The sequence below is a fragment of the Capsicum annuum genome, chromosome 8 (genome assembly GCF_002878395.1).
Source record: "Capsicum annuum cultivar UCD-10X-F1 chromosome 8, UCD10Xv1.1, whole genome shotgun sequence".
Taxonomy (NCBI): Eukaryota; Viridiplantae; Streptophyta; class Magnoliopsida; order Solanales; family Solanaceae; genus Capsicum; species Capsicum annuum.
In genome coordinates, this window is record NC_061118.1 from 4,127,218 (window position 1) to 4,153,096 (window position 25,879).

At 30.2% G+C, this 25,879-nt stretch overlaps 1 pseudogene; it reads right to left on the reverse strand.

The window, feature by feature from the left end:
- Positions 1-23,302: 23,302 nt before the first annotated feature.
- Positions 23,303-23,786, reverse strand: LOC124886532 (annotated as a pseudogene).
- Positions 23,787-25,879: the final 2,093 nt, after the last annotated feature.

Consider the following 25,879-nt stretch of genomic DNA (forward strand, 5'->3'; position numbering starts at 1 on the left):
TTTTCATTAGTTTAAGAATTATAAATCAACTAAATTTGATTTTAAGAAGATTTGAAAATCTAGAAATAAATATAAAACCCTTAGAATAAGAAAAGTTTAAGAAGTATCATATTTTAAAAAATTGTAAGTACGTAATAAAAATGTAATCAATGATTTTGTAAAAGTTTGACGTTAAAACTAAGGAAAGATTTTAAATATATATATATATATATATATATATATATATATATATATATATAATAACTAAAAAACACACAAATCTCGTGTTTAGTGAAAGTATTTACATATAATTCCTTTAGACTTTCTCTCTCCCTATTTTATAAAATATATTTATACATTCGGTAGTTTCTTATACATTGTTGGGATGTATGATAAAATAGATTTTCCTATATTCTTAGAAAGAGTAATCAGATAAAAATTTTCATTCCCTTAAATAACGCCATTAATTACCAATAATTATGTAGTGTATGATTAAATATAGTAACTGAAATTTAAATTCAAAAGAACTCTTAAACATTACTGTTAATTGTCCTCATTGTTGAATTGCGTTCTTGAAAAAAAAAACAGTCGTCTTCTTTCTTGAATTCTTGAAAAAAAATGAACATCCCCATATTGTTGTGTCATTTCGATGCCTGGGAGTCAAAAATTATTTATCAATCCTAAAAAAGTGATGCAATTATTGTTTCAAAGAATATTAACTTTTTTAAAATTGATTGCTGCGATCGCGATGGAATTGAATATTGACAAAGTTCGTAAAAAAATTAAAGTGAAATACATTGTTGATGGTAATTATTCTTCAATTATCATAAGGAATGATAATGGAGTGAGGGTTTACATTGAGTTGAAGAAGAAAAATTTGGGGTTTGTTAATTTTCCGTCGTGTATATTCACTTTCGAAAAATCGAATAAGGATATCAAATTTGATAGTGAAACAGGGACAGTACTGTGTATTGAAGGTAGTGAATCTGATACTGTTGCGTTAACGATCGTTGAAATGCAAAATCAGTCTTCATTATACGTTCCAAAATTTGAAGTTAAAAATTTTATTACTGATTGCAAGAACACCGAAATAAAGGTTGATCATCTTTATAAGGATAAGCAAACTCTGGTATCGATAATGAAAAAATAAGCAATATTGAATGACTTCAACATCTTTGTTAAACGATCTGACAAACAAAGGTATGAACCGAAATATTATCTTTATTTGGTGATGGTTTAATGTATGTTTTTTTAGAAATAGGTGTTTGAACGAATTGTTGTTTGGACAATGTTATATGTTTGTTGAAAGATGTATTAACAATGTATAATATGTACTTATACATTCGAACGAATGTATAATGAAATCGTAATAGAGCAATTTCAAAATTTTAATTAAAATCGTGAATTTTATATCTGTATTAATACATTGACTACCTGTTTATATTTGATGTAGCTATGTACTGCACTGTCATAACATAGACTGCAAATGGATCCTCAAGGCATCTTGTATGAATCATTCAAAAAATTTTGAGATAAAAATATTTGATTCGAAACATACATGCAAGCTTAGTGATAGAGTACTGGATAACTTGATTCCGACAATAGCTTTTGTGAGTGAATTTACAGCACAAAAATTAATTAATTATAAGAGAATACACACACCTGCGAACATAATTGGAGAGATGAAGGTTGTTTATGGAGTTGATATTAACTACATGATGTCTTAGCGCACAAAAGAGAAGGTAATTGCGATGCTTAGAGACAGACTAGCTGATAGATATCGAAAAATGCCCCTTTATATATATATGTTGAACCAGGTGTATCTTGAATCACACATTCGGATGCATAAGACATTAGATAATGAGTTTAAATACTTGTTTATTGCCTTACATTCCATGATAAGGGGTTTCGAATTTTGCCAACCTGTTGTAGTTGTTGATGGTGCTCATTTAAGCGGTCCATACAAAGGAACATTTGTATCGACAAACACTCTTGATGGTGAAGGTATTATTCATTACTTTTAAACTTTTGTTTGTGATTATTATGTATTTTTTATGTATTGGAAGTGATTATACATTGCTGTTGTGTGTATAATAAGTTATAGACTTGCAAAATCAGTACCTATATTATTGACCTACACATATTGTATTGGATTGTATTTTTTTTTTATTTAGGATGTATCCTTCCATTAGCTTACGGTGTTGTGAATTCGGAAAATGACAATGCGTGGACTTAATTTTTTTCATCAGTTTAGAGAAGCATTGGGGAATGGGACATTATTTGTGTTGTATCTAATCGAAACGAGAGTATCATAAAAGATGTAAGCATTATTTATCCTAATGTCCCCCATCTAGCATGTATTTGACATTTATGAAAAAACATTTGCACATATTTTAGAAAAATCAAAGATAGACTTAGTGATCTTTATCATTCCACTACTAAAACTTATAGAAAAGAAGATTTTGATTACATTGTGTCAAAAGTTAGTAAGCTTGATCGCAGGGTTAAGAAATATTTGAAAGAAACTGGTTATGAAAAATGATCTCGATGTGACTTGCCTATTAAAAGAGGTAGAATGATGACCTCTAATATAGCCGAATGTATTAACGGTTGCTTGGTAGAGGCTAGAGAACTTCCTATTCTAGGTTTCCTTGAAGAAGTTAGAATTTTATTTGCCGCATGAAATTATAAGAACCGTGAAATTGCATCTTATACCAACACAACACTCGAAAGAAGATTTCAAGAAATTCTGACTCTTAATAGGAATAAGGCTTTGTGAATGACGGTATGTATTAGAATATTTATGTAATTAAATATCCTTTTTATTCATTATAAATTTTTATGTTAGCATCTGTATTAAATAATTCATTTTTAACAGGTTAAGACAGTTGGTAGTTATTTTTACTGTGTAAATGAATAAAAAAGAAGGTACATTATTGATATTGATCGTGGCACGTGCAACTGTGGCCAGTATCAAATTGATGAAATACTCTGCCCACACGCAATTTTCATGTTAAAGAGTAAAAATATTGATGTAAAAGATTATGATCGTTATGAGCGTATAGGCCAAACATCATTGTCAAGATGTATGAACTCTCGATAGTTCCAATGCAAGACATGAAGGATTGAAATGTTCCACAATTTATTGATCATGAATAAGTTGTGCCAACCAAATACAAAAGACCTCCGGATAGATCAAAGAAAGGAAGACATTTGAAATCTAGTGAATCACTTACTTCAAGTTCAAACTATTTCGATAAATGCAGACGTGCAGGTCACAACCGAAGGATGTGCGATTTCTTTCCAAAGAAAATGAGACAAAGATAATCCGTTTATTTATATGTTGATGCTTAGTTTGGTGTTGTTTCAATAATCATTTTACTTAGATTATGTTAACATTCTTGAATAATTTTGAATTATGTTTTATATTGTTAGTTGAAGTTTAATTCTTAATAAGTGTTTGACATTTTCATAACAATGTTATACATTATACATAGATCAAATTGCATTGCCTTATTTATGATCTTTACAACTGACCACATGTTTTGTTTTATGCTTAAAAACAACAAAATAAAAGGTACATTTATGTGTCGTATTTTATTCAAATTTTAGTTGACATTCAATAATGTGTTATGTGTGTGATAATGTATTATACTTAAGTATATATGTATGATATAAATTATTTTTGGTATAACTTATTCTTATTTTCTATTCAGTAATAAACTTTTAACAATTTGTCTGATGTTATGTAATGCATAACTGTAAATGTATGAGTTACATGTTCAATGTATTATTTAATTGTAAAAGAATTTATATACTGAAAATAATATAATGTGTTACATTATATATAGATCATATTGCATTACCTTTATAACTGACCACATGTACAGTATTTTTTTTAAACAACAAAATAAAAGGCACAATCAGGTATCGTATTTTATTCAAATTTTAGTTGACATTCATTAATGTGTTAAAAGTATGATAATGTATTATACTTAAGTGTGTATGTATGATATAAATTCTTTTTGGTATAACTTACTCTTATGTGCGTACTAATTGTACATTTAATATTGAAAAAAATCACAAATAATGTAAAATACTTTAACAGTATGTAACAAATGTATGATATAGTTTTATACTTTATTAATATGTATGATGTTAAACGAATTTACATACTGAAAATAATATAATGTGTTAAATTTACAATTATACATTAATGTGTAATTTATTTTTATACGTTATATATAACATAATGTACAACAAACTTGATATCTACCAAACTATATAGAAACAAGACAATATGTTGTACGTCATTGCAATACACTTCTTCAAAAGATATGTATGTATAAGAAGATTAAGGACATCCATAATTCTAAATTAAAATTCAACACCAAAAAAATAAAAAGTATTGTAACTATTTAATATCAACTATTAAAAAAAAAATTAGATGTTTCCATGCAGACTATTATAAAAAGGTACTACTCTAAAGTAACAATTGCACTTTCATAAGTTGATTGGAGAAAACTATTCCTTGGACGAGGAAGATCGTCATTATCACTTGTGTACGTTTGATTTGCCTTTATCACTCCGTAATGCCAAAGTAATGAAGTATAGCGTGCATGTTCACTCTCAGCATCAAAAACACATGATTGTACTGGCAGTCCTTCACTTAATATTTTTGCATATACAACCACAAAGATCCCACAGTTCCTGATTAAAAAAAATATGATGTAATAACAATCCGTTCAATAATTATAACATGATTATTCATGTAAATAAAATATAAACCAAAATCACTTATAAACTAGCAGACACTTGTTGTGGTATGTTTTGAACGTACACAACATCAAATGAATTTTCACTTATAAATTAAGTGCGCAGATCAAGCTTGTCTTTGTACGCTTCCAGTGTTGCCCAGTCAGTTCGCTCTGTCTTTTAAAAAAAATAACTTTCTGACAAGTAAGTAGGCAGCATCACTGCCAACTTATGTATTTTATTTGGTGGTTCCATTTTTCTTGTACTTGATAATGAGTCATACACACGTATCATTCTCTCCTTCAACACAATTATAGCCAACTCCCAGTGAATTCTTTTCCACAGTTTACTGAAACATATACCTCATCAACCATATGCCATGTTAATCCAATAGGAATACAGAATTCATTAATTGTGTTTGTAATTTCACCTTCATTCTTAGCTACAATATATAATTCTGCATAGTTTTCTTGCGTAGATATCTGAACTGTTGAATCATCTGGATAATATTGACTATATGTCTTCTCGATATATGTTTTAAAGAAATAGCTGGTTGTTGTATATCTATAATTATTACACAGCTGCAACTTTAATTTCTTTCTCAAATGGTAGAAGATCACATCTAAATGCTACATGTGATAATAAGGTAAAATACAAAAAATAATCACAGTAATGATGACTGTCATTAAATGTATGATAAAGTATTATACATCCTTCTATATGTATGATGTGATATTACATTTAAGTTTCTAACAAAAACAAGTGCTACATAGAATCTTAGGTATTAAATTTTAGTTTACATGTATGATGCAAGATTTTACTCAAGATTCTATATCATTTTACCTCAGTATTAGACATAATATTTTAATGCATATTCTACATCATTTCAACTTCAGTATTATTACTTCAGAATTTACTTCATTAGAATACATCATTTTCTATATATGATGTAAGATTTTACTGCAGATTTCATAAATAACTTTAGCTTTTAACAATAAGATGTGATAAATGCTACATGTGATAATAAGGTAAAAGATAAAAAACAATCAAACAATATAGCCTATTCTTCAGTTTATATTACGTATCTATTTTATCACACTAATGTATGAATGACTGCCACTAAATGTATCATAAAGTATTATACATCCTTCTCTATGTATGATTCAATATTTTACTGTCGATTCTAATATTAACTTCAATTTCTAACAATAAAAACATACATGATATGGTATTACAGTTAAGTTTCTAACAAGAATAGGTGCTACATGGATTCTTTGATATTAAATTTCAATTTATATGTATGAGGCAAGCTTTTACTTCAGATTTTATATTATTTTACCTAAGTATTATACATAATATTTTACCGCATAATCTATATTATTCCAACTTCAATATTATTACTTCAGATTTTAATTCATTATAATACATCATTTTTCATGTATGATACAAGATTTTACTGTAGATTCTATAAATAACTTCAGCTTCTAACAATAACAACATGTATGATATGGTGTTACATTTAACTTTTCAACAGTAACAACATGTATGATAAGGAAGAATGTTAGTTTAATTTACCTCATCGTTCTAGCATATTTTGCGTTGCGACATTAAGTAGAATTAATATTTTGATTGTGGCTGTGCAACGACGAAGTCCAACTGTGGACAATCTAATCCTGAACTATTTTTCAGATACTAATTGTTCATTTATTTTATGCACAATTAACAAGGTATAAACATCACAAAATATTTATGCAGAAATTGTATTCTCAAAATAAACAAAAAAATTATAGTTTAATTGCCAATATGATATTTCAATAACCCTACGGCAAGCCACTGAGAGTAATCAAACATCAATTCATTAGACAACTCTTATTGAGAGTAATCAAACATCAATTCATTAGGAAACTATTGGTAACTGGTACAACCATTGAAAGCATACTTCTGCTTCTCTTCATTATCAGAATTGCCCTCATCCTTAGAGCTTGAATCAAATTTTGTGATGTACGGGGACCTGAAAATCCTTGACTTCTTTCTGGCGCTTTTTACTGGTGCTTTCATGGTTGCACGCTTTCTAACTTAAGCATCAAGAAAATCAGGTAAAAACTGACTGTCCGAAAGCATTCATTGGCTCTCGGTAATTAAATTTGGAGTACTAATATCCAATGAATTTATAGTTGAAGGTGTTGACAAATCAAGAGTGTATTAACAACGTCTTAAACTGAATCTTTTGTTGTGCCACCGACAACATCCTACATGCACGTGTATGAATTTGTTATGCATAAATCTAATATATGAATGCGTAAATATAATTATACATAAACTGTATACACATAAAGGGCATCATACATACCAAAACACAAATCATATATGTATAAGGTAAGTCATTCATATCTAAACACAATCAGTAATACGTAATATTTATCCTTGTAAAAAAAATCACAATTACAATACGCAGTATGAAACATTTCATCATAGTAATAAAAAATTGAATGAATAAAATTTTTTATATCGGTAATATTAATTTTCTATGTATAAATCTTACATATGAATGTATAAATGTAATTATACATAATCTATATGTGTATAATATCAATCGTACATAGCAAAATACAAGTGGTTAAATAATAAAGCCTATTCTTCAGGGTCTATTAGGTATCTATTTTATCACACTAATGTATGAATGACTGCCACTAAATGTATGATAAAGTATTATACATCATTCTCCATGTATGATGCAATATTTTATTATTGATTCTAATATTAACTTCAATTTCTAACAATAACAACAATATGATATGGTATTACAGTTAAGTTTCTAACAAAAATAGGTATTACATGTATGAGGCATTAGGACAAAAAACATGATCAACTGAGAACATTAGGACCATTTTTCTAATAATAACATGTGTTACAGATTTATTATAAAAATCCAACATGATTGACAAAAAAAATACCGATAAATCTTTCATATCAGGACTGTCCTATTTGTTTAATCCTTCTTCTCGACCTTGTTCCTTATCAAGTATTTTCTCATCCTATATAAAATAACAATACGTAGGTATGAAATATTTCATCAAAGTAACCTATATATGTATAATATTAATCATACATAGCAAAATAGAAGTGGCTAAAGATAATAGTTATATATATATATATATATATATATAAGGTGATTCAGGAATAGTATTACACAACTAATTATACATTACATATATATATATATGTATAATGATATTCATGAACATCTACAAACAATAGGTAATACTAAGCATTTATATACATAACATTTGTTCAATATACCTTTTGGCCACTTTGAACGCCAAATGTTGTTGTTGTACATTCAGTATGTGCGTTGACACTTGCTGGAATATTCGTTCCCACAAGTTGAATTGCAACTGATTCATCATTTGTGATTTCATTCACTGGACCCTTGTCCTCATCTTCATGCTGTTTAATAATAGAAAAAAAATATGTTTACATATGGTAGTTAGGCAGATTTATAGTAACAAACCAACACGATTAACAAAAAAGTACCGATAAATTCTTCATAGATGGACTTTCCTGTTTTTTTGATTATTCTTCGCGATCTTATTCCTTATCAATCATTTTATCATCCTATATAACATAAACAATACGCATGTATGAACAATTCATCAAAGAAATGTGAAAATGAATGAATTCTTTTATACCGGCGATTCTTTATTTTCTTCTTTCTTCAAAGCTTTAATGACCTTAACAGGTATATTGAAAATTACTGTTACTATCTCAGTAATTTTTTTTCAACCTTATAACGTACAGAAAAAAATATAATATTAAAAACACCTCAATTTTTTTTTAAAAATTATCAAATAAGAAATTTAACTTACAAAGTAGTTGATGTAAAGTCTTTATCTCCTCCATGTCTATAGTTAACTTAGAAGTCCCTTTAGGTGTCGTGGTAGATGAATGAGCAGAATTGACTTGGTCACGTTCAGGAGACACACCAATTTTTCCTTGATGAGCATGTTCAAATTAAGTTGATGTCTTATCTGTTGAATCCTCTTGATTTTTAGAAAAAGAAGCTGACATATGACGTACTGAACGAGCACGTGTAGATTTCTCATCATCTTTCATCCTTGGACTTTCCTCCTGAACATGCCAACTATAAAGGACTCATACTTAGGCCTGATTTATTTCACAGACAAGTTGAATATTCTTGGAATGATGTTTCTCTAACGAAAAATAATTTTTTAATCGACCTCAAAGCAGTACTCAAACATCCAAACATTGAGTACGTGTGGCATGCCATCCAAAGAATATAACTGATTTGCGATAAAAATATCCTACCTCCAAGAGTTCATAAACTTGTCAAATGTAATCTTTCCCCATGGAAAGTTTTTGTACCAGCCATCCTCAACCATCTGGAAGTGGGCTAAACTGAAGGGTGATTCACGATGCTAAGAAAAAAGGAATGTATGAACAAAGTATAATATCGCAAGGTTTAGCATATCTTTAGAATTATCAAAATTTTTCATCTCCACTTGTTGTATCAGTTTTGACCTAGGTATTTCACCTACAGCGTTGGGAAAATACTTCGACATCAGAGCTGATTTTAGCGATGAATAATACTTATACTTATCAATATTATCGATACATTTAAGATCGATAAAAATGATCAACTCAAGCATCGTAAACTTCAGGATATTTCCCTATACCCATACGTGAATCTCATCCTTATTATCCTGCAGAATTGCTAGCATCATGAGATATTTTGATATTTTCCCTATCCAGTTGCACTGAAGCATGTCAAAAAATACCCTAAAAATTGTATTTCTAAATGCCCTAAAAACATCTTCTCTAAAATACGTCTTTATGTCTTCGCCAAAAGCACAGTTACATAAGCTATCCATATGCAATGGGTGACCCGGGACTTTGTCAATCCGGTATTTTATTTTCTGAAAAAATAAAAGAATACTCTAGCTTAGAGAGAGAAAGATAGCAACAAACAGATACAAAAAGTTAAAGATTACATTGTACACAAGTTGCACATGTATGAGGGTACCTTATACATTTAAGAAAATATCTCCAGTAATGTATAATGTCATACTATACATATCAAGTATTAACATTATGCATTTAAGAAAATATTTGCAGTAATGTATAGTATAATACTAGACATATTAAGTATTAACATTAAACATGTATGACATATTCTTATCAGAAGGTATAATATAACCTTATACAATATTAAAACTTTCTAATTGTACAATACCAAATAATACATAAAATTCCTCTTTTATGTAATAAGAACTTCTTAATGTATACCATAAAGAAATATATAGCAAAAGTTTTATATTGTTATTAAGTCTTCCAAAATAACTAATGTATAATACCTGATATATTATAACTTATACATTAAAATATAATATTTCATAATGTATAATATCACATTATACATATAAAAAATATTCAACTTATATATAAATTATTAACAAGATTATTAGAATGTATAATGTAACCTTTTACAATATTCAAACATTCACAAAGTATAATTCCACTTAAATCAATAACTGCCTCTTTTATGTAATAAATATTCTTATTGTATAATATAACGAAATATAAAGCAGAAAGCTTATATTATACATTAGTCTGATAAATAAAGTAATGTATAATCAAATAATATAAAATCTATACCTTTGCAAGACGTGATAGTCCAAAATAATCAACCTTATTCTTACTTGTCGATTTAGAAGCTGACTTCTTCGAACTAGAACTGGCCACTTTCTTCAATTTCTTCATGGTTATCAGATCGTTTCGGTGCTTAGAATGATTCCCTGCAAAATTGGGTTCTTCATAATCAAATGTGTCAGGAACAAAACTAACGAAAATATTTTATTCTTGAGCATCTAACTGACTAAGTCCTAAACTAAAGTTAGGACGAGAATCCATTACCAAATTTATACTATATTGATTAAGCAATTGCAACTATAAACAAGAAATTCAAAGATTTGACTTGTATTATATGAAAAAAAAATGAAAAAAATCAACTATCAAACTAGAATGGGATTGCAAAATAAGGCAATTTCATAAAAACCAACACGCAGCCAAACAAGAATCGAATAATATTCTGATTTGGTAAAGTTGGAAAAAAATAAAAAATTAATAAAGAAAATCATAAACTTTAATTAATGCTTGAAAACTTACAAATGGGAAACCTCTAAGTACACGATGCTTGATTTGGGGCGTGAAAAAAGAATTTCAATAACTGAGAGAAAATCGAATGTGTAATGGGAGCAAAATACCTGGAGAAGCATATGTGTAATGGATAGGAAAGAGAGAGAAAGAGAGAAAGAGTAAAAAAAGATGGGATATAAGTAATTACTTTGGAATTTATGTAATTACTTTTCCAATATGGGATTTAAAGTAATAAGGTAAAATTACCTAGTGTATATAGTAAATTTTAGATAAAATAATCATGACACAAATATGTCTTAAATTGATGCGTCTATCTTAGCCTGTGGCAATAAGGGAAAGCGGAACTATATAACAAATGCAAAAGTGATGATTCGTCAACTACTTGAAACTTCTGGTGGTAAAATATATATATATATATATATATATATATATATATGCATATATATTAAAGTGTGAAAGATTTTTGAAAATTGATCTAAACTTTTGCACTTTATTAAAAATCTCTACAACAGATAAAATTATTTAATTTTAAATAATCAAACGTTACACGTACGAGTTAAACTAGTATATTAAAAGTGTGAAGGGCCTTAAAAATATTGTTTGAACTTTTTGACCTTCACTAAAAATCTTTGTTTTAGACAGCATCGTCTTTTCACTATTTTTCCTAATATTTAAGAGTTGAAATTAATTAAATATATTTATGGTAAAATCTTTCCTTATTAGAATTCATCAGAATTAATGAAAAATAATATTTTTTTCATTAGTTTAAGAATTTCAAATCAATTAAATTTGATTTTAAGAAAATTTAAGAAATATAAAAATAAACATAAAAGCGTTAGAATAAGAAAAATTAAGAAGTACCAAATTTTAAAAAAAATTAAGTAGGTAATAAGAATGTAATCAATGATTTTGTAAATATTTGATTTTAAATATAGAAAAAAAGTAATCGTATCACAAATATGGTTCAAATTGATGTGTCTCTTTTAGCCTCTGGTAGCAAGGAAAAGAGATACTGCATGACCAATGCAAAATTGATGATCCATCAACGACTTGAAACTTCTGGTGGTAAAATATATATGTGTTTACACTAAAATATATTATTATATTAAAATGTGAAAGATCTTTGAAAAGTGATTTGAACTTTTTACACTTCATTAAAAATCTCCGCAACAGAAAAAATTATTTAATTTTAAATAATCTAACGTTACACGTGTGAGACACGTCCGATTAAGCTAGTTTATTTAAATGACAGAATAATGTTATTCCATTTACATAATTATAGTTACTCGGATGATAAACGTTCCTTACTTCTAACCTAAATTTGTGAGTTCGAGTCATCTAAGAAGGACAAGGAGTGAAGCTTCTAGGGAAGATTAAATAAAATATTGACATAATTGTTGAATTATGTTTATTAAGTATTTTGATTTTTCTTCTCTTTATTTTAAATGTGTAATGTTTTAATATAATTTCCATTACTGGTGTTATCTTCCGGAGCAGTAGACATGGGATTTTATTTTTATATTTAAAACTTTGGTTTATATATTCAAGCGAGTCAATTTCACTTTATCCTTCTAATATTTAAGGTTTGAAAAATAATATCTTCTTTATGTATTGAAACAGAACGATAACCCCGTTATGCAATATTTTTCAATGATATTTTCTCTTTTTTGAATAAAGATCTTTCTTTCTAGAACTAAAATATGAAAATATATACTAGATTTTATTATTGTTCCATTATTTTTCTATTAAATAACATTTTTCGTTTAGAATGTAATAGTTACTTGAAATAATCATATCATATTATACTAAAAGTGAGAAGCTCCAACGTACAAAGTTGGATTACCAAAATGCCCCTCCACTAATTAATTAATCATTTTATCCTTCTCCAATAAAAAAAAATTGAAAATAATTTAATTGTGGTAATAGAGAATTCATGTATTCATTTAATTTAGTTCCAAGACCGAATCACGAAACTCCTGATGTATTCATAACTTATTTTAGCATTCTAACTTTACATGTAATTATTTATCCCCATAATTTCATTTCAACTGAATTTAAACCCCCTTAAAAAATAGAGAACCACACTTATAATGGGATGTGCTCTACACACACTTCCACGTTTTAATTTTTTAAATTATATTTTTAATTTTTTTCTTTTTCATCCACCAGCCTTAATACTTCACAATACCGCCGTCGAAACCACGAAACCCACTACCAACTACTCCTCACCACTATCAAATTCTGAAAGTTCTGACTAACACTATCGTTGCAATCTTCAACTTCACAATACCAATGACCAATTGCGATTTCATCTTCACTTTCATCAACTCCACAATACTCATTGACAATAATAGTTTCACCTTCATTGCTTCAGCCACAATACTTATTTTGAAATTTCAAAAAATGGTATCAAAACGCCGAAGGAAGTTAACATGTTCCACTCTAAATCATTTTTACAATATTAATGATTAAATGAACAAAACAAAATTACAAAGCTTTATCTTGAAATTTTGGAGGTTCCCTTGAAACTATTAAAAGGAACTTAAATGGCTAAAGTAATTTAAAAACTTCACTTTCTCCTCCACCTCTATCAATTCCACGACACCCATCATTGACACCTATTAATCAACTAAAAATTGAGCCACAAAAATCTTACAAATATAAATTTGTAATGAAATTAGAGAGTGTGATAGGTGATTGAAATGGTTGTGAAGAATGAAACTGAATGATGGATCACTGTGAGGAAGCGGGTATGAGAATGGAACTACCAGCAATAATGTCACCGTTGTCAATACCCATCGCCTGACTCCATAAAACCCACAACAAATACATATGGCATGAAAATTGTATTTCTCCATGAATTGAACACCCTTAGAGTTTTAGCAATTAGACTTTCTTTAACAACCATAATAGACACCTCCGACGAGCTCTCTGTCCTATGCAAAGAAAATTAGCATTTTCCATTCTTTATTATGGTGGAATGGAAGAGGTAGGAGTAGGGATGGTGATGGAGGAAGAAGAATGGAAAAGGTGGCTGGTGGTTGTACATGTGGTAGGTGGCATAGTGGTTGTGAAGAAGGAGAATGGTGGGGCAAGAACAAAAACAGTAATGAATAAATAAATTATGACTTGGACAATTATTTATATCTTTTTCCCCTTTTCGCACGAGTTTGCGAGAGTGAAAACACTTTTCTTGTTAAAGGATGAGAATATATTTGTGAAATGGCTCAACAATCGTAGAGCCCTGCCTCTGTATATATATATAATGAAAATCTGTAAAGAGATAAGTACATCATCCTCTACGGATAATTATAACTTATACAAGAGATAGATACAAATAAATAAGAGTCCTAATACACCCCCTCAATCTGAACGGACAGAAATAATGGACAGATTGTCTCGTAAAAAATAAAATTGAGATGAGGGTAGTCCTTTTGTGAAGATATCAACAAATTGTAAGCAACTGGGCACATATTGAACAACAAGATCTCCTTGAGCAACTTTATCATGAACGTAATGGAAATCTACATTAATATGTTTAGAGCGATAATGAAACATGGGATTACGAGTCATATATGTAGAGCTAACATTATCACACATCACACGAACTAGTTCCCAAAGGAATACACCAAGCTTAGAAAGAACATGCTTAATCCAAGTAGTTTCAGCTTCAGTGGAGGATCTAGAGACAGTTGGTTGCTTCTTTACACGCCAAGAGATAAGATTATCACAAAAAAATACAGCAAATCTAGTAGTGGAACGTCGACTATTCAGGCAACCATCCCAATCAGCATCAGAGTAGGGAACCATTGTAGAAACAGGTGAAGATGCTTTGAGAAAAATACCATGGGTAATAGTACCCTGGAAGTAGCTGAAAATACGCTTCATAGAGTACAGATGAATAGTACGAGGAGAATGCATAAACTGTGAGACAACACTTACAGCATAAACAATATCAGGATGAGTCAAATTTAAATATTGAAGTGTACCTACCATGCTCCGATATTCAGTAGGACCTGAAAGTAACTCACCATCCATAAGAGAAAGCAAAGTTCGAGATACAAATGGGGTGCAAACAGGATTGCAAGTGTGCATATGGAACTTAACCAACAAATCAGAGACATATTTTTGTTGAGATAGATGAAGACCATCAGATGTACGGGTAGCATGGAAACTAAGAAAGTAATGAAAATCACCAAGATATTTCATGGCAAATTGACGTGAAAGACACCGAATGAAATTATCAACTAGAGAAACATGACTTCCAGTAAGAATAATATCATCAACATAGAGTAATAAAATGAGAGTACCAGATAAACACTTACGAATAAAAATAGAAGAATTTGATTTACTACAAATAAACCCATGAGCCAGAAGAAATGTACTAAAATGGTAAAACTAAGCTTGAGGAGCTTGTTTTAATCCATAAATGGCTTTGGTTAGTTTGCAAATGTGATAAGGATAGTCAGGATGAACAAAGCTCGATGGCTGTTTCATGAACACCTCTTCACGAAGCACACTATGTAAAAATGAATTTTTAACATCTAATTGATAAATTAACCATAAAAGAGAGATAGCAAGAGAAAGGACAATACACACTGTTATCGAACGAACAAAGGGACTAAATGTCTTATACTAGTCAATACCAGGTTGTTGGTGAAACCCCTATGCTAAAAAATGAGCTTTGTATCACTCAACAGAACCATCCGAATTATATTTAATGCGATAAACCCATTTACAACTGACCAAGTTTATGTTAGAATTATAAGGGATGAGAACCCAAGTTTGATCAGCCTAAAGAGAATTGAATTCATCGGCCATGGCTGCTTGCCACTTTGAATTCTTTATTACTTGAGAGAAACATGAAGGTTCGATGTCAGAGACGATTGAACTTAGGGAGAAGAGCATTTTAGGCTTAGAAATTCTAAAATTTGGAGCGAGTTTGCATAGGATAAATCGCAATAATAGTAGGAGACATGTGTGAACTCGAACTATCAGGAGACGTCTTAACAAAAGAGGTTCCATTAGGAAACTGAATTATGGGGTCAGTAGAAACGTCTAAAGATCTTAAAGAAGAAGAGTCTATAGAAGTCCTAGAGGGAAAAGAAATCGTATTTGACATATGTAGGTATGAGGGTGAAATGACTACAAGAGGGTTAGACTGAATAGACGAAGATATAAAAGGATCACAAGATAACTCAGAATAAGAAAAGTCTAATTCATGAAAAGTGACATGACGACCAATATACACACGACCTATTTTGGGATCCAAACAATGATATCCTTTATAATTAGAAGCATAGCCTAAGAAAACACAACGAATTGAACGAGGTTCAAGCTTATTTGAATTTCGAGACAATACGTATGGAAAACATTCACAACCAAACATCTTGAGAAAATCATAATCTAGAAGAGTTTGAAAAAGTTTCTCAAATGGAGAAATTCCTTGTAAAACTGGGGACGGTAACCTATTTATGGTGTAAACTGCATAAAATGCAGCATCAACCCAAAACTTAGATGATATTGCGGTATCTGTGAGGATAGTTTGCACCATCTCAAGAATGTGTTGGTGCTTTATTTTTGCTATCCTATTTTGTTGGGGAGTATCAGAAAATGACTTACAAAAAATAATACCAGAATCAGAAAAGTGTGAGACCATGGCTTTGTTATCGAACTCCCCACCTTCATCTCTTTGAAAGCTTTTGATTTTAGTGTTGAAAATGTTTTCCACTAATTTTTTGAAAGGCACAAAAATGGTTAAAAACTTTAGATTTATGTTTCATGGGATAAGACCATGTGAACCTGAAAAAATCGTCAATGAAAATAACATAATATTGATAACCTAAATTAGATAAAATAGGTGACTGCCATACGTCAGAATGAACAATCTCCAGTGGAAAAGAGATACGATGTTCTACTAAATGAAATGGCAAATGATGTGCCTTTCCTAATCGACAAGAAACACACTTATTTTGAAAAAGGTTAAGCAAACGAATATAATGATTGTCTCTAAGACTATCTAAGACCCAAGCTCCACAGTGACCCAAACGACGATGCCAGATGTCTCTTGATTGTTGTACGACAACTAAAGCTTGAGGATGAGAGCATAATGACTTGGATGAAAGAGGGTAGACATCACTTTTACTGGATTCCTGAAGGAGAGTTTGACCTGAGGCTTTGTCCTTAACAAAAATAGAAAACGAGTCAAAATTAACAACACAATTATTATCATCACATAACTTTTTGACTGAAATTAAGTTATGTTTTAACTGAGAAACATGAAAGACAGAACGCAACTGAAGGGGACGGGAAGTAGAGGGTAATTGGGTATAACCAATATTACTAATATTGAGCAATTTTCCATCCCCAACTAAAACATGATTATGGCCAGTGTATGGCGTTTTGTGCAAAAGGTTACCTTCAGATGGAGTCATGTGAGCAGATGTTGCAGAAGCTATGTACCAAGTAGCATCATTCATTTCACCAACAGACATGGTTGCAAAAGACTTAGGAAGATCATTAGCAATAAAAGCATGATTAAACCTATTAGTACATTGCAAGGCAGTATGTTCGAGGGATCCATAAATTTGACAAATAAAACTAGAGGGTGAGAACCAAGCACTCTCATGTATGGTGAATAAGTACTTACAGAATGAGAATTATAGGAGACAGGGTAATTACCACCAGTACCTAACTGTGGCTGCCCAGTTGTGCTAGTGCGTGTATTATGGTTGCCAAAATTGAATTATGATTGCTGCCCACGACCGTTAAAGCCACGACCTTTGCTACCACGGCCACAACCTCTGAACGAAAAAAGGCGACCTCGGCCATGACCAGTATGATTACCAAACTTACTGCTAGAATCTTGAGGAGTCGTTATAGAAACAAAATGTGCAGCAAATGGGATACTAGAAAAAACGGCAGGTGTAGCAGATGGGGTGCTAGAAGAAATGATGGGTGTAATGGATGGGACACTAGAAGAAACGGCGGGTGTAGCAGAAGATGAAGACGCCATATGTTTTAGAGAAAAAAATTAGATGGATTTTTGGCTATCTGATACCATGAGAATATATTTGTGAAATGACTCAGCAACCATAGAGCCCTGCTTCTGTATATATATATAATGGAAAATCTGTAAAGAGATAAGTACATCATCCTCTACGGATAGTTACAACTTATATAAGAGATAGATACAAATAAATAAGAGTCCTAATAGAGGATACATTAAATTTACTTGAAACGAATTTAGGAGAATAAATAATTACTTGTAAAGTTTGAGCATCAAAGTAAGTTTTGAAGACAAGTTTAGGAGGAATTTTATGAATAGTCTCATTACTAACTGATAAACAACAAAGCTGGAAAGTCCTTACTAATTTATAAATTACTGCTTCTCCCTATAAGAAAACTCAATGAAATAATTGTTTCTTTCGTCTATTATTTAACTTTCTGTTATCTTAACTTGGTTTTCCATATTCTTTTAACTTTTAATTCAGTCATTCTTTGCTTATAAATGTCATAATAAAAGATAACTTAACATTTATTTAATTAATTGGGCTAATAATTTACATTAAAAAAATAAGAGAATAAATGATAACTTTTACAATAAATGATTAAGGTTACATGTTTTATACATTAATTAATGAGTGTTTAAAGGCTGATTCATTCATACGATTACACCAGCAGAATGCAAAAAAATTATAGAATTTGAAAAGTTCTTTAGTAATTGAAAAAAGTCATCAAATTATCCTTAAACTTGTCTGCGCAACTTACTTTAAACCTTTAACTTTACGATTAATTATTTACCCTCTTAACAACTTTATATTGCATCAATTTCAACTCCTAAGGCTGACATGACATAAAATTAAAAAAAAAATAAAGGCACATTTTTAACCCAAAAAAATATTAAAATGGTCCACTAATCTATTTATTTTTAATAAAAACTAAAAAAAGGCCCTAATCCACCCCCTTCTTCTTCAATTCCCTTTTCCTCTTAATCGTGATGCAAATTCACTCCATTTTTCTTTCTTCAATCTCCCAGTCACCTTTCTTCCTCTTCTAACCCACAAACCTCATCTGCAATTTCAGTATTGAAAGACTTCCAGAAGTTGATTGCTTTCTTTCTTGGCGAATTCATTGTTTTATAGATACCCATTTGGTTTACCATATGCAAAATATAAGTTCTTATGTAATTTCATTTTCTCTTATGTAATTTCATTTTCTGTGAGTTCAAGATTGTATTTGTTTTGGAAGTTGATTGCTTATTTTTTTGAGAATTTATTATGTAGGGATACCCATGTGGTTTACCATAAGTAAAATATAAGTTCTCTATGTAATTTCACTTTCTGTGAGTTCAAGATTGTCTTGATTGAAAGTTGATTGCTTTCTTCTTGGTGAATTCATTATTTCAGAGATATCCATTTGGCTTACCGTAAGTAAAATATAAGTTCTCTATGTAATTTCACTTTCTGAGTTCAAGATTGTATTTGTTTTGAAAGTTGATTGTTTTTTTCTTGGTGAATTTTGTTGTTTAAGAGATACTCATTTGGATTTTCTGACATAAACGTGAGTCTTTGCATAATTTTACATTAGGTGAGTTCAAAGATTGCTTTTGTTCTAGAAGTTGACTGCATTATTGTCAAGAAAGTTGAATTGCATTTCTTCTAGAAATTGATTTTTTTTTTTAAAAATAATTGAATTATAAGTTGATTTTTTTCAAGTTTTTAAATTGGAGAAGGAGTAAGGGGTGTGGGGACTTGAAAGATTAGGAAGAAAATAGATGTTTTGCACAAGAAGAAAGAGAGTGTGGACTCGAACAAGAATAGGATAAGGCAGAAAAGTGTTTTGAAAGGGGGTGGCAAGGCTCGCAGAAGAAAGGGTGGGGTGGAGGGCGTTTTGAAAGAGGGTGGTAGGGCTTGAATAACAAAGGGATTAGCGGGGAGGGGTGTTTTCTTTTTATTTTATGATATAATAAAAAAATTAGTGGGGTGATTTTTTTAAAAATTAATTTTTGACCTAGCAATGATGTGGTGTGGTAATGATATGGCGCATTTATAACACACTTTCCATTGTGAAAGTGGTGTTATATTTTTAAGGTGGTATTTATTCACTTTAAAAAGATTTGGAGGGGTAAACAATTATCGGTAAGTTAAAGTGTTAAAGTAAGTTATGGACAAGTTCAGAGGGATTTTATGTCTTTTCTCTTAGTAATTAAATATAGGCTAATTTAATATAAAAAATAAATATGTAATAGGGAATTCCAAAGAACATCAAGAAATACTTTGCAACAAATAGTTTTTATTTTCCTCAAGGACGATATTTAGTTGAACATATTTTCTTTATTCTTTTCTTTTTTGATTTCTTTATCCTCTGTTTTTTTTTAAAGTAAAATTTGCTTCAAATAAAAGAAAATAAGAAATGGTGGAGTATGTTGAGCTGATGGTTACATGTCGGAATTAAGTAATCGCCAAATTCAACTCCCATTACTTTCAAAATTCAGGGAATGATATATGAAAATCATAATTTTCACTTGTAACATCAGCAAAATTCACGAGTTATGCAAGGGACGGAATTGGTTTCTTCAAAAGACTATTTTTTTTTTAATTATTATTACTTGTCACGGTTCATCTTTGTTCTTTATTATGATTACTTCAACCATATATATAAACCAACAATAAGAGGACGAACATTCCACAGGCTAATTGTAAAAAAATAAATAAAAGTTGATCTATAGATTTGACTTCATTTAATGGGTAATTGAATAACTGTAAACTCATTTAGTATGTCCTAATACATGTCTCTGTGTTTGTGAAAATAGGTTAATCCTCAATTATATTACATTATTCATTTTCTCTCTCTGAATCTTTACCTAAATCTTTTCATCTTCTCCTCTATTTCTTCTCTTCGCTCTTTGTCACCCACTGGAGTTGATGATTCCCATTCTCTGCTTTTCAATTTTTCTCGGTATGTACTTTATTTTTTAGTTTAGGTAAGTTTTCATCTATATTTCTTCGTGTAATTCACCAATTTATTGATAATGAGACTTCGATGATATCTGCGATTGTTAGTTCTTGAAGTTTTTGTAATCCACCTCCACAACTTAACCAGATTTCATAGTCGTTGGTTGAAGATTTTTTTTAGCTTTTACGGTTTTTAAAAAGGTAAAATACGCATGCAATCCATTTACAAATTTTGATTCTCTGAAATTTTTGAAAACATTTATTTTGGACTTTAGTTTTCGTATTGTATATTTTATACGAATGCTATGTTGGTAAATAATTTTCACACTGATGCACATATGGTGTTTGATAATAAGTCTGAACACTAATACACAAGTTTGTGTTTGATACATTCACACTGTCATACTGTTGAAGTCAATCATAATACTCACTTATGGATAAAATTGACTATTACATAAAGTAGCATTTATAGCTGCATATTAAGACTGGAAAATTGACTTATACATAGATAGTAGTATTTGCAACTGATTAACACAGGAAAATTGAATTGCACATTAGTTGTGTATTTTTTTAAAAAAAGAAATCACTTTAATTAGTTTTGTCTAGAAAAGTTTTGCGGTTAGTTTTGTATGGTAAATTAAAAAGAAAATCTGTTTTGAGACAATATCTTCTTAGGTCATAAATTTAATCTAGCAACCAACAGTTTCGGAGGACAAGTGTTCCTCTTTCATTTTTTTAAAATTTAGGGGTAGGGGAAGGAAAAATGAGGAGGAAATTACAGCATGAAAATCGAACTCTTGCCAACAAGTTAGCCGACCTGATCTACTAAGATTTCCTCAGGACAAGTGCACCGAACTTTAGATTGAAGGATCAAAATAAGTGATTGAGTGAATTTGTGCATATTAAAAAGATGGCCAAAGTTTAATGGCTCAACCATAATAGTGTCATTGGAGCAATGTGGTTCTGATGCTAAAGTTGAAAAATGGCAATATTGTTCTAGCTACGTGCATTAGTTACTAAAGTTTACTCAAAAGCCAAAGTGATTTACTTACTATGGTCAACAAAGAAGAAGAATACATCTTATGTAGTAGCGAACTTTTTAGAAGTATTCAGTACCACTACATAAGTCTCTTTCTAGACCTTTAATTTCAACAAATTCATACTTTTGCACAAACAAAGATTTATAAAGGAATTGTGCCTGTAGTTTCAGTTAAGAATTTTAAATTTTGATGAATTTAATATTTAGTCTAGCAGGCTTTTAAAGAATTATTACTATTTTTTGATTTCTCCAATAGTTTTTGTTCCCTATGTAGTCTTGCTTTTCTTCTCTTGACCCATTGATTAATTGCCATGTAGAGTACAAACATGAAGTTGTGAGATGTTTAAAGATAGAAAGCACAAATGTGACATAAGTGATTATAACATGAACAATGCCAGCTATTTTGAAGAAAGCTAAAATTGGAATGACTATTGTAGATGGCAAAATGTGGTCCGTAGTGCTTCTGATTTAGTCCTAGTTTGACTCGAGTGTCATAGAGTCCAATACTTAAATTAGCGATGTCTTAAATTTTGAGAATTAGCTTAACAATTTTTTTCTGCGTCAATATTAAAATCAAATATGCATATTTGTGCTAATGTATCTTTATTATGTTATCTTTTATGCTTTTACCTTGTTATGTTTTTTAACATACGTTTGTAAAGAGGTATGTAAGCTTTATGTTTTTTTTCTCCGTCGGTTACTTTTTTATTTATTTTTCATTACCAAATGACTATGCAAAGAATTCAAGAATTAATCAGTTTGTAAGTTAATAAGTTGGGCCCATTTTGAGCACGTACCCTATCCATCTAGTTTTATTTATAAATGAACAAACAATATATACCATTTAACTTACTATAACTACCTACGACTATAAAAGTGAGGTACTGTGTATTTATAGGGAGTGCCAAATAATGTCTTGAGTGCTCTAATTATTTTCTTCATAGTGTTTACAAACAAAAAATGATTATTATTACTTTCAGTCATTATGTAAATAGAAAACAAAGTTAGAAAACTAAACAAGCTATTTAAGATATTTTTTATGATGCTATTAACATTGGATATCATGTGCAACACATGTGTGCAAGAACTAGTGTATTAATAAATTTCAACCTTTGTGGACAAACTTAAGCAACAGAAACTTTAACTTACGGAGATATCATTCATTTATTATAATTTCTTTTGATAAAATTAAGTGATATAGCATCAGGTATGTAAAAATGTACCTTCCAAAGTGAGTTTTGTAAAAATAATAGTCTTTGAACTTGTGTAATGCTATTAATTTTATATCAAACTCTTAAACAGTATGTAGTACTTGGAGTTCTCTAAAACTAGATGCGGATTGAAGAAACACCCATACTTTAACACTGGATTTTATCACAAGACTAGACTACCATCCACATTAGATATTTGAATATGACTTAACATTTTCTTTCAAGAACTGCAAAATGTGCTCACATTTTCATTTATCAATTCTAATGGTTTTCTTGTTCTTTCCATGATCATCCAATATGAATATGATCAATTTTGCTGGAGAATTAAAATGGATTTTGAACTTTTACAAGAAGGAATTGGTCCTCTTCTTCTTCAATGAACCTAACAGAATAGAAATTAGCTTTCTCATGATACTTTCAAAACTACTCCAAAGTAAATTTAACCTTAATCATGGCATCAACAGAGTCTTATGTGCAACAACTCAAATATTCAGACATTAACTCTTGATCTTTGATATACTTAGCAAGACTTCTAACGTTGGAGCATAAAACTAGACCCATAAATCCTATATTTTTACACTCTTTGTTTTTCAGTTGCTTAGCTTTCATCTCCAAAATTCTAACAAAGAAGCACACCGATATTACCTATATCACATCGATATCTCTCTCCATCCCTCCCTCCCTTCATCCTTCCCCCTTCTCTTTCTATCCCTCTCTCTCAAGACATAGTTTATGACACATATGAACTTTAATGCTTCCTTAGATTTAGTTCATGTAAAAGGGTCAAATGCTCCAATTCTTTTGAGGTCCTTCCTAACAACTAAATCTTTTTAAGATATTGATACTATTTTTCTATTTATGCAGTTCTTTTACTCCTCATCATTTTCTTATTTTGAACTCTGAAGCAGGACTAGAAATACTCAAATTTCTAAAATAGATTTTGTTTAAAATTTAAATCATCACAATTAGGTTGTGAGCCTATGGTATTGGGGTTTTTGGCTTGACCTCTACCATACATATTAAATAAGAAATATCTTATAATAAAGGAGAGGATATGTTACCTTACCTCAATTTTACAAAATATATTGTAAGTCAATCTTAAAGATAGAAAGTAGCCAAATCTTCTTATCAGAAACTACTAGAAAACTATTATCTAATAAATAAATTGCATATTCCCTTCTGAAAGAGGGGATTTACTGCTTATCATGTTGAATTAGGCCCTTATATTCTCTAGGAATATTTATTTAAGAAACATATAAGGTAATTCTTTGACTTTTAGAATCTATTTTTGCAAAATAGTCAACCACCTGATTGGCTTTCCTAAAGCAATGAGAAATTTAAGTAGTAGACACAATAAGTATTCTAGATATCTTACTGATAATATATTTGAGATTTAGTGTCTATTGCTTCATCTTTCAACATCTTAGACATGACTTGAGAATCAATTTCAACAAGGATTTTGTCAAGACCATTATTTAAGTACCACCTAGCACCAAATTCAATTGCATGGGCTTCATCTTGATTATTGCTATTACAGACTACATACTGAGAAAATGTCGTGATTGATTTTCCACTTTTAATTTTAAGTATGCACCCAATACCTTCTCTTCTATCTTCTTCAATATAACTTCCATCGGTGTTTAGTTTGACAAAACCATACATTGGTTTAGTCCATCATACAAGAATACATTTTACAATATTCTTGGCCCTTTTTATAGCCTTATAGTACTGTATCCAACCCCATAAATATTCAGATTTGGGAAAGCAATATTGATTACAGTACTGATATTCCATAGGATTTGAATCTCCATTATATAAGGGTTAAACAACTTTAGATCTCCAAATCTGCATGAACTCTAAGCCTTTTGAATTTCCCATAGTATCATGATAGGAGTGAACTAGAAAGTAGTTTAAATGACTTTGTCACTAGTATCTTTGCTCCACCATTCTTAAAGAAGACCTCTAATATGGATGTTTTGGTGGGTAAAACCCAGTTTCGCTCCAAAATTTTTCCAAAAGTGAGTAGCTGCATTGCCTTCTACAAAAACATATTAAGGTATCTCATTTTGAGGGGTTGTATAGTAAAGAAATGTAGCAAAACCTTGTCTACCAAATTTTGCAATAGCATCCTTGAAGGAAAGTTTATTATTAAGTAGCCTCCAAGTTAGAAATGATATCTAAAAGGTTATGGCATTGTGTCAGATATGATCAAGAAAATGGTTCTTCAACCTGTGAGATGTAGTAATGGACCATACAGTACCATTGTTGTAATGTCCATTTTTTGTGTCTTTCATACAATATAATCATTTTTAGTAGGATCACCAATTTCAATAGTGATAATACATAGGGCTATGAGACTAGGTAGGTTTTTGTAGAGGCCCTAAATGATCCAAGCTCCATCAATAATATACTCACTCACTTTCATATTTTGACCATTCTCTGGCACGAAACCATGACATTTAATAGCAAAATTACCCATACATGTCCAATTATCACACCAAAGATTATAGTTACCATTATTGATTTTTTGGGATAAGTGCCTATCATATTTATCTCTATCTGTAACACCCTACATTTTTGTGCTAGACTTCAAGTCGTTGTTTCTATGAGTGTAAACTCTAATCCCATGAGTTGCATTTGAATACATATGTCATGATGATTATGCTACTGTGAAGAGTTCTTATTAGGTAAAATTTTTTCATAGGAATCACTTAGAGCAAAGTTGAGCTAAGATCCTTTGATTCGGCCAAATTTTGGCATTCGAT